This window comes from Schistocerca cancellata, chromosome 11, assembly GCF_023864275.1.
Source record: "Schistocerca cancellata isolate TAMUIC-IGC-003103 chromosome 11, iqSchCanc2.1, whole genome shotgun sequence".
NCBI classification, from domain to species: domain Eukaryota; kingdom Metazoa; phylum Arthropoda; class Insecta; order Orthoptera; family Acrididae; genus Schistocerca; species Schistocerca cancellata.
In genome coordinates, this window is record NC_064636.1 from 113,565,985 (window position 1) to 113,578,009 (window position 12,025).

A 12,025-nucleotide genomic window follows, 5' to 3' on the forward strand; every position below is an offset into this window, starting at 1 on the left:
CAGCAACACCCCATCAGTACATTGTGCGCAATACGTGCAGCAATCCATCAACAGACGCACTCAGTTTTCCGAATGCTCACAGTGTGATCGCGTTCAAATAGCTGAAGTTGTTTAGTCAGAGGATGTACTCCTCGGTGGAGCGTTATTCTACCCTGTAATGAATGTTGCAAACACTCTTCACCTCTAAGCACAGTTTTTTTTTTGGTCATCAGTCTACTGACTGGTTTGATGCGGCGCGCCACGAATTCCTTTCCTGTGCTAACCTCTTCATCTCGGAGTAGCACTTGCAACCTACGTCCTCAGTTATTTGCTTGACGTATTCCAATCTCTGTCTTCCTCTACAGTTTTTGCCCTTTAAATTTCCCTCTAGTACCATGGAATTCATTCCCTCATGTCTTAGCAGATGTCCCATCATCCTGTCCCTTCTCCTCATCAGTGTTTTCCACATATTCCTTTCCTCTCCCATTCTGCGTAGAACCTCCTCATTCCTTACCTTATCAGTCCACCTAATTTTCAACATTCGTCTATAGCACCACATCTCAAATGCTTCGATTCTCTTCTGTTCCGGTTTTCCCACAGTCCATGTTTCACTACCATACAATCCTGTACTCCAGACGTACATCCTCAGAAATTTCTTCCTCAAATTAAGGCCGGTATTTGATATTAGTATTCTCTTGGCCAGAAATGCCTTTTTTGTCACAGCGAGTCTGCTTTTGATGTCCTCCTTGCTCCGTCCGTCATTGGTTATTTTACTGCCTAGGTAGCTGAATTCCTTAAATTCATTGACTTCGTGACCATCAATCCTGATGTTAAGTTTCTCGCTGTTCTCATTTCTACTACTTCTCATTACCTTCGTCTTTCTCCGATTTACTCTCAAACCATACTGTGTACTCATTAGACTGTTTATTCCGTTCAGCAGATCATTTAATTCTTCTTCACTTTCACTCAGGATAGCAATGTCATCAGCGAATCGTATTATTGATATCCTTTCACCTTGTATTTTAATTCCACTCCTGAACCTTTCTTTTATTTCCATCATTGCTTCCTCGATGTACAGATTGAAGAGTAAGGGCGAAAGGCTACATCCTTGTCTTACACCCTTCTTAATACGAGCACTTCGTTCTTGATCGTCCACCTTTATTATTCCCTCTTGGTTGTTGTACATATTGTATATGACCCGTCTCTCCCTATAGCTTACCCGTACTTTTTTCAGAATCTCGAACAGCTTGCACCATTTTATACTGTCGAACGCTTTTTCCAGGTCGACAAATCCTATGAACGTGTCTTGATTTTCCTTTAGCGTTGCTTCCATTATTAGCCGTAACGTCAGAATTGCCTCTCTCCTCCCTTTACTTTTCCTAAAGCCAAACTGATCGTCACCTAGCGCATTCTCAACTTTATTTTCCATTCTTCTGTATGTTATTCTTGTAAGCAGCTTCGAGGCATGAGCTGTTAAGCTGATTGTGCGATAATTCTCGCACTTGTCAGCTCCTGCCGTCTTCGGAATTGTGTGGATGATGCTTTTCCGAAAGTCAGATGGTATATCGCCAGACTCATATATTCTACACACCAACGTGAATAGTCGTTTTGTTGCCACTTCCCCCATTGTTTCTGCTTGCATAATCAAAACAGAGGGTGATCAGACAGGCCTCTTCTGCAAGAACTGACTGCCAATGGCAGTGACATATGAATTACGAGGTCGTACCCAAAAAAAAACAAAAAAAACCGAATAATTTTTAAAAGCTCTGTATTTCCAAACTGTTTACAAAACAACCTTATCGCCGTCAAAATACTCTCCATATGTGCTAACACATTTTTACCACAGTGCTTCCACTGTTCAAAACACTTTTGTAGTCAGCTTTAGAAATAGCCGAAAGTTCCTCCCTCATCTTTTTCTTGACTTCTTCAATTTTGTCAAATCGGATTCGTTCGAGGCCCTTTTGATGTGTGGAAATAGAAAAAAATATCACGGAGTTAGATCACGAGAATAAGGTGCGTGTGGTAGCGGAACCTTGCCATTTTTAGTCAAAAAATGTCGAACAGAGGTAGCTGTTTGTGCAGGTGCGTTGTCGTGCTGGAAGATCCAGTCTCCTGTCTGCCACAGATCTGGTCTTTTTGACGAACCCTGTTGCACAGGCCGCTTAAGACATCGAAATAAAGGGTTTGATTGACGGTGTGACCTGGGGGAACAAACTCTGGATGAACCTCACGATTGGCATCAAAAAAAGGAAATCCAGACCGAGGCTTGGCACCAATCGAGATGTCGCCATTTTTAAATCGAGCAAACCACTCGTACACTTCAGTTTTTCTCATACCGTCATCTTGGTATGCTGTTTTCAACATTAAAACAGTTTCAGCAGCATTTCTACAGGGTAGAAAACAAAATTTCACATCTGCAGGTTGTTCACTTAAACTTGCCATCATAAAAAAAAAACGAAACAAGAACAAAACAGCGCTAACAAAAACAATCACTGCCGACGAACAGAACAAGACAGGTCAATGACACAGGCGGCACTGAGCTGGCAGTGAGTTGTGCTGTACAGTTTACACGGAGTGGCCGAGCGGTTTGAGGCGCCATGTCACGGACTGCGCGGCACCTCCCGCCGAAGTTTCGAGTCCTGCCTTGGGCATGGACACGTGTGTTGTTCTTGGCCTAAGTTAGTTGACGTTAGTTTAAGTAGTGTGTAATTCTAGGGACCGATGACCTCACCTGTTTGGCCCCTTAGGAATTCACACACATTTGAACGTTTCACTATACACGCCTAGCGGCAGAAATGCGTACTACACAAGCTCCGCCCATGACATTGTTATTTCTGTTTTTTTTTTTTTTTTCTTTTTGGGTACCCCCTCGTACTAACACTACAATACCGAAGGCCGGTGCGGCCGAGCGGTTCTAAGCGCTTCAGTCTGGAATCGCTCGGCCACTCCGGCCGGCAGACCTTTATCAGACATCGGACCAGTGCCTTTTTTCATACCCTTTTTGTCCAGAACCTCTGCAGGGCTTCTGTCACAAAATCACCTTTCTTGTAAAATACTTGCACCGTACCAAAAGCGCGCGTTCGTTCGTGGAGATAGCCGTGTCAGGTATCTCGGACGCAATCTGCGAGATAGCTGTGTGTCGCGCGCCTGTTGGTTTCAGCATTCTGAAGCTTACAGTGCCATCTACTGGTCAAATTTTCGTTATATTTTCTTATGTTCTACGACGTTTCCCCGTGCGTCAGTATATGCTGTTCAAATTTGACGTGATTCTGAGCAGCGATTTGAAACTGGAATTTTTTATTTTGAACACCATGTACTCTATATCTGGTGAAATGGGCTTTGCATTCAACCTATAAAACAAGATATAAATAAGTTTCTTTAATTTACGTCTATGGTCTCAATCTTTTTTGTTTAACAGATTACCGGTTTCGGCCATTAATGACCATCATCAGATCTGCAGCAAAAATGGGATAAATATAAATGCACTTACAAACTGTATACAGCTTAAGAACAATACATAATAGAGCTTATTGAAAAGTAGTACAGACAAAATTTACATTTGTGCGCTTTAAATATGAAGAGGCATACCTGTTTCATAAAAGCAAAGTCCTAATGTACTGCAGCCATAGTGGCATCGTGAAATGTTAAGTGCGGAATCAGCACCAGCATCGTCAAATACATATAGATAACATCACATGAACAAGTCATGTTGTCAGTAGCACTAGTGTTTAAAACAAGCTGCCGTACAGTAACCACAATATGTTTGTGTTGTAAGTTGACCAGATGTCGCTAATGTCGGCATACACTAGTTTTCAACAATTAATTGAAACAGCGAAAATACGAGGTGCATTCAAGTTCTAAGGCCTCCGATTTTTCTTCTCCGGACTGAAAAGAAACATGCGCATTGTTTTAAAATGAGGCCGCGTTCATTGTCAATACGTCCCAGAGATGGCAGCACCGTATGGCAGATGGAATTTTACCGCCAGTGGCGAGAATGAGAACTGTTTTAAATACTTAAAATGGCGACGTTTTCCTTACTTGAACAGCGTGCAATCATTCGTTTTCTGAATTTGCGCGGTGTGAAACCAATTGAAATTCATCGACAGTGGAAGGAGACATATGGTGATGGAGTTATGGATGTGTTGAAAGTGCGTTCGTGGGTGCGACAGTTTAATGAAGGCAGAACATCATGTGACAACAAACCGAAACAACCTCGGGCTCGCACAAGCCGGTCTGATAACACGATTGAGCAAGTGGAGAGAATTGTTTTGGGGTATCGCCGAATGACTGTCGAACAGATCACCTCCAGAGTTGGAATTTCTGTGGGTTCTGTGCACACAATCCTGCATGACGACCTGAAAATGCGAAAAGTGTCATCCATGTGGGTGCCACGAATGCTGACGGACCACCACACGGCTGCCCGTGTGGCATGTTGCCAATCAATGTTGACGCTCAACGACAGGACGAATGGGACTTCCTTTTCGGCGGTTGTGACAATGGATGAGACGTGGATGCCATTTTTCAATCCAGAAACAAAGCGCCAGTCAGCTCTATGGAAGCACACAGATTCGCTGCCACCGAAAAAATTTCGGGTAACCGCCAGTGCTGGAAAAATGATGATGTTCTGGGACAGCGAGGGCGTAATCCTTTCCCATTGCGTTCCAAAGGGGACTATAGTAACAGGTGCATCCTACGAAAATGTTTTGAAGAACAAATTCCTTCCTGCACTGCAACAAAAACGTCCTGGAAGGGCTGCGCGTGCGCTGTTTCACCAACACAACGCACCCGCACATCAAGCTAACGTTACACAACAGTTTCTTCGTGATAACAACTTTGAAGTGATTCCTCATGCTCCCTACTCACCTGACCTGGCTCCTAGTGACTTTTGGCTTTTTCCAACAATGAAAGACACTCTCCATGGCCGCACATTCACCAGCCGTGCTGCTATTGCCTCAGCGATTTTCCAGTGGTGAAAACAGACTCCTAAAGAAGCCTTCGCAACTGCCATGGGATCATGGCGTCCGCGTTGTGAAAAATACGTACGTCTGCAGGGCGATTATGTCGAGAAGTAACGCCAGTTTCATCGATTTCGGGTGAGTAGTTAATTAGAAAAAAAATCGGAGACCTTAGAACTTGAATGCACCTCGTAAAAGGGGGATACAATAGTTAAAGTCTGTAATAAGCTTATAAAGTATAAAAGGTTTTATAGTAACAAAAAGCAATAAAAAGGCGAATGTGACAAAAGTAATATTGTTAAAAAGACGAAGAGTTAAAAAAGAGTGGTTGACATGCGCTCTAGTGTGAATATTCTAGACAATGACAAATATTAAGCACCATTGATATAGCACCAGGTAATATTAAACAACATAAAACAAATCGCTAAAGGAGCCACAAATGAATGAAAATATAGTTCTGCACATAATCAGCTCCCTCTGTTATCGCTAACGCCAGAATTCCGCACAGGCGGGAGGTGGTTGGGGGAACGTGACCGGCAGAGGGCCCCTCGTAGCCTGCAAGAAAAGAATGACAAAATTCCGTAACAGTGGATGATCTACATTATCTGATTGATGCAGTCTAAGAAATGAATAAAGAAGGAACAAGAGCCTACTAGAACCTACTAGAGTCATGCGTATAATTAAAGAACCTCTTAAGGACGACTGGTTAGATACAAGAGAAGGAGGAAATAAATATACAGATGAACGCCGTATAAAGTGTAAGTACTGGCGTAGTGCAGCGATTACAGAGCCCTCTTTTGCTGCTCCAGGATTGTATTTTTATTTTTATTTACACAGACCCTCTGTGGAATATCTCAGTCGGAATCCGCCACTCCACTCCCGTCTGTTTCTCCGATAGCTCCGCGAAGAACCGCTCCAAGTATTCCGCGCTTTCCCCTGGCCCTTCGGTCCTTCCGCCGCGTCCCTGGGGCGCGCGCCCTTTGCCGTCAAAGGGCCCCGGCCGGTGCGCCCTTTTTTCCCTCCCTTTTTTATTCCCCCCCGCCGCTGTGTGTCTCTCCACGGTTAGTGCCGCTCCAGCAGAGACTAAAGCGAGCAACGGATAGCCGGCCTGGCTGCTGCGCGCCGCAGCCAAAGCTCTCACACAGCACAGACAAAACACTCCGACAGCCGTCGCATTAACCAAATATTTCCACCACGCCTCGTTTATTCTCTCTATTTACTTGTCTAATTTTACTTATTCTTGCGGTATCATCTAATTCACCGTCACACTACCATCTAAGTTTCCATTACACATTCACATACTGTTACACTATAACACAACCTGTGCTTTTTTACTTAATTATATTTATTTACCATTTATTTTACAGTTTTATTCACATGACATCATTTCATTCACTGGAACACTGCCCCAAATTTACCACTGGCACAGTACAGCAACAATTCCTTATGCTGCAATATTAGGGATGCAGCTTTAACTTCTATTTGACATCTATTTGTACTCATTCGTGCAATATCATCTCATCTATTGGAACATTAAGCTCTAATATTACTATCTGCATATTCCATCAACAAATTGTTATGCTCGACCTCCTGCACACTTTTCCTTAATTTTGTTACTTTGTTTTGCTGATTTCACGCACTTAAGCATTGTCATGCCAATTGCAAGTGTACTCCAATATCAATTTACTGTCTGTATTATATATCAACAAATCTTTATTTTATGATATTAGGGATACACTCAATTTTATCTCTTTACATCTGTAATTTTACTTATTCATAGGATATAAGGTTATTCCCCGGTACATTATGGTCTAAATGCACTGCTGGCATAATACACCAAAAATCTCAAATAATTAGAATGTGCATTGTAATTCTACTTCATTTTCTGTATTAAAAATTTCCAGTTTTACTTATTTATGCAAAGTCATCTCATTCCCCATAAGATAAACCCTGAATTCAAAATGTGTGTAATACAAAAAAATATCATTGATCAAAAGTTAAGAAACCTTAAGCTGTTTATTTGCTTTCATAGCTTTACATAAGGCATTATGTGTTTCTTTTCAACATTACTCATTAAATGTAGTGCTAGAATAACACAGCAACAGATCATTGTGAAACCATATTAGGGATGGGTCTCATACTTATTCTTAATTTTATCTATGTACTGTTCCAGTTTCATTTGTTGATGTGAAATCATCTCATTAATTGAAATATTACACACTAAATTTAATATTTGCATATTACATCAACAAATCGGTATAAATATAGAACATAGTGCAAACATTAATGGTATGATGTCATATATTATTTATTTACTTCTGAGACTTATCAATTTTTTGTCCAATTTTACTAATTAGTGCTGCATCACCTTATTCAGTGGAACATTAAGCAATAAATTAACTACTAGCATAATGCAACACTGTATTGTTGCATCCTGTCCTTTTCTCTTAATTACATATCTTTTACTTTTCCTTTTTACCACATCCAATTGAACTGAACACTATGCACTGAATTCATCGTTTACATAACAAACCGAAATATTTTTAATCTGCAATTTTAGACTTATAATCTGCTTTATCGTTTATTTGTATGCATTTCATTTTCAAACTTTATTTATTCATGTAGCACCATCTCATCCACTGGAACATAGAGCATTAAATTTGCTAGTGGCATAACGCAGTGGGAAACAGTTACGTTACAAAGTTAGTGATGACTCCTGTACTTCTGCTTAATTTTATCTATTTATTTTTCTAGTTTTGCCTTTTACTGTGACATATCATTAATTTTTTTGCTACATTCCATATTTACCATCTGCATATTGCAACTAAAAATGTAAGTCTATGGTATTTCGAGCATATCCTATACTTTTCCCATAATTTATTACTTTCAATAGTTTATCCCTGATTTCACAGTTACTATCTGCATATTACATCAACAAATTCTTATGCTGTAATATTAGTGAGATGTTATATACCTCTGCATAATTCTATCTATTTATTTTTCTAATTATTCTTATTCATCCTACATGATATAAGTCATTAAAACATTGCTCTAAGTGTTCTATATGGATTATTTATGAACAAATTGCTATACTGTACGATCATGGCTGCATCCTGCACCTTTTTCTCCAGTTTTATCTGTTTAAATTTCTAATTTAACTTTGGTTTTTGAAACAATAACACATGTCAATAACGTTTCACACATTCAGCAAGTCAGTAACATGTTAGTCCATCTCTGGCCATTACACAAGCAGTTATCTTGTTGAAATCAGGGTCATTTTGGATAATAGGAATGAAATTGTCTTCCAAAGCCTGGACATACCATTCGGTAATCACTGTGGCGTCAAGGAATATTGCACCAATTATTCTGTGACTGGAAATTGCACACCACGCAGCCTCCCATTTAGGGTGAAGAGACTTTTTGGTCGCGAAGTGCAGATTCCCAGTCCCCCAAATGCGCCAGTTTTGTTTGCTGATGAACCCATTTGAATGAAAGTGGGCTTCATCGCTAAGCCAAACCATACATGAACATACTAATTCCCATCGTGTTCCCTGGCCAACCGTGCAGATTGAACATTCTAACCCAAACAATTCAGAATTTATCATGATTTTATTTCATATAGTTCAATAATTAGCATTCTGTACTTTGATCGTGTATTTTAATACCACTTCAGAATCTGCCTTTCATTTTGTCATTGCTTTATCGAAGTATGTCGGCCGAAGTGGCCGTGCGGTTAAAGGCGCTGCAGTCTGGAACCACAAGACCGCTACGGTCGCAGGTTCGAATCCTGCCTCGGGCATGGATGTTTGTGATGTCCTTAGGTTAGTTAGGTTTAACTAGTTCTAAGTTCTAGGGGACTAATGACCTCAGCAGTTGAGTCCCAAAGTGCTCAGAGCCATTTGAACCATTTTTTTATCGAAGTATAAATTGAACAGTAGCACTTCATTCTACCATTTCTTTTGTTGCTTTTTGGTTCTTATATATATTAGAGATTTGCCTACTTTCTCTTTAGCTTACACATATTCTCTTGAGAATTTCGACCGTCCTGTGCCATTTAAGTTTGTCGAAGACTTCTTGTAGGTCGACAAATGCTATGAAAGTGACTTGCCTGCTCTTAAGTTTGGCTCCCATTGTCAAGTGCGACGTCAGAAGTCCTTCTCTGATGCCGTGGTCTTCCCAAAAGGGAAACTTATCATCATCCAACAGATCCACATTTCAGCTACAAACAAGAAAAGCTAATTATATAACTTTAATTTGTACAGGTGATAAATAAACGTTTTATTCATCCCATTTACCCGTAGACCCATTGATGGTGCTTGCTACTGTAATGTTGCACAAGAAGGAAATGTAAGTCTTATTTTATTACACACATAGAATGCAACGATTGTCTGTTTTCATTGTGTGTAGGAGAGAATAAACAGAGAGCAGCTTGCAAACCATTAGGGAAGCTGCCGTGGAGAGAAGTGCCCGGGTAACAAAGCATGCATTTGCGGAGCAGCGCCGAAACCGAGAATAAAGACCTCACGGCTGTTTCATGCAAATTCCTAAACACGTACTCTGCTTCCTTTCACGCCACTATTGTCACCGCTGTTGGTAACATAAAGCCTCATTTGCGATGTGTGGCGAAAGAGCACTGCAACTTCCACATTTATTCATATGCAGTCGTATACATTCACGCACCCTAGCATAAGAAATATGCTCTGAAAACTCCAATTGCAGAAGCCAGGTACAAAACTGTCTCTTATAAATGTTTTTTGTCACTTCTCGATTCATACAAGGATTTTCTACGTCAAACTCGCTTTTCAATGTTTTTACAGAGCAGATAAAAAAAATTCATCATCCCCCACCACCGCTTGGAAAAAAAAACGAGGACACATGTTTTCATACTGGCATATGCATGTGATACAGCCTGTTAAAGATGAAATAACACAGCGTAACAGAAAAAGTAGACCACCCAGAATAGGAGGGTGAATCGACATGGAACTTCATGGTTTGATAGAGTATGTGATATTACACTCCTGGAAACTGAAATAAGAACACCGTGAATTCATTGTCCCAGGAAGGGGAAACTTTATTGACACATTCCTGGGGTCAGATACATCACATGATCACACTGACAGAACCACAGGCACATAGACACAGGCAACAGAGCATGCACAATGTCGGCACTAGTACAGTGTATATCCATCTTTCGCAGCAATGCAGGCTGCTATTCTCCCATGGAGACGATCGTAGAGATGCTGGATGTAGTCCTGTGGAACGGCTTGCCATGCCATTTCCACCTGGCGCCTCAGTTGGACTAGCGTTCGTGCTGGACGTGCAGACCGCGTGAGACGACGCTTCATCCAGTCCCAAACATGCTCAATGGGGGACAAATCCAGAGATCTTGCTGGCCAGGGTAGTTGACTTACACCTTCTACAGCACGTTGGGTGGCACGGGATACATGCGGACGTGCATTGTCCTGTTGGAACAGCAAGTTCCCTTGCCGGTCTAGGAATGGTAGAACGATGGGTTCGATGACGGTTTGGATGTACCGTGCACTATTCAGTGTCCCCTCAACGATCACCAGTGGTGTACGGCCAGTGTAGGAGATCGCTCCCCACACCATGATGCCGGGTGTTGGCCCTGTGTGCCTCGGTCGTATGCAGTCCTGATTGTGGCGCTCACCTGCACGGCGCCAAACACGCATACGAGCATCATTGGCACCAAGACAGAAGCGACTCTCATCGCTGAAGACGACACGTCTCCATTCGTCCCTCCATTCACGCCTGTCGCGACACCACTGGAGGCGGGCTGCACGATGTCGGGGCGTGAGCGGAAGACGGCCTAACGGTGTGCGGGACCGTAGCCCAGCTTCATGGAGACGGTTGCGAATGGTCATCGCCGATACCCCAGGAGCAACAGTGTCCCTAATTTGCTGGGAAGTGGCGGTGCGGTCCCCTACGGCACTGCGTAGGATCCTACGGTCTTGGCTAGCATCCGTGCGTCGCTGCGGTCCGGTCCCAGGTCGACGGGCACGTGCACCTTCCGCCGACCACTGGCGACAACATCGATGTACTGTGGAGACCTCACGCCCCACGTGTCGAGCAATTCGGCGGTACGTCCACCCGGCCTCCCGCATGCCCACTATACGCCCTCGCTCAAAGTCCGTCAACTGCACATACGGTTCACGTCCACGGTGTCGCGGCATGCTACCAGTGTTAAAGACTGCGATGGAGCTCCGTATGCCACGGCAAACTGGCTGACACTGACGGCGGCGGTGCACAAATGCTGCGCAGCTAGCGCCATTCGACGGCCAACACCGCGGTTCCTGGTGTGTCCGCTGTGCCGTGCGTGTGATCATTGCTTGTGCAGCCCTCTCGCAGTGTCCGGAGCAAGTATGGTGGGTCTGACACACCGGTGTCAATGTGTTCTTTTTTCCATTTCCAAGAGTGTATATCACCGAATCCAAAATCGAGTGAAAGAACTTGGCAGTATAAGCCAGCTCATCACTGCACACCCTCTGACTTTGATAAAAAAAAGTAAGACTAAAATCTGCCCGAACAGGCCATGAAGGCCCAACGTTACCGACCGGCCGCCATGTCATCCTCAGCCTACAGGGGTCACTGGATGTGGACATGGACGGGCACATGGTTAGCACACCGCTCTTCCAGCCGTATGTCAGTTTACGAGACCGGAGTCGCTACTTGACAATCAAGTAGCTCCTCTGTTTGCCTCACAAGCGCTGAGTGCACCCCTCTTGCCAACACCGCTCAGCAAACCAGATGGTCACCCAACAAATTGCTAGCCCAGTCCGACAGCGCTTAACTTCGGTGATCTGACGAGAACCGGTGTTACCACTGCGGCAAGGCCGTTGGCTCCCTGACTTGGATGCACGCAGTAACTCCCTTTGGGAGGGTGTAATTAAGGTGATGTATCGTCTTCTGGGGTAAGCTAGCCCATGACTGTTGCAACTTGTCCTAGAAAACCTGGATTCTGTCTCTTGATGGAGCTGACATCCAAGCTGGTACCACACGTTCCGTCGGGGCTGGATGTGGGGATGTTGCTTCTCTTTGTCGCACCCTGGAAACCAACTTTCCAGTACCCTCTG

The 12,025-nt window shown here is 43.2% G+C and overlaps 1 pseudogene; it reads right to left on the bottom strand.

Moving 5' to 3' along the window:
- Window positions 1-11,675: 11,675 nt before the first annotated feature.
- On the bottom strand, window positions 11,676-11,793 carry LOC126109087 (5S ribosomal RNA; annotated as a pseudogene).
- Window positions 11,794-12,025: the final 232 nt, after the last annotated feature.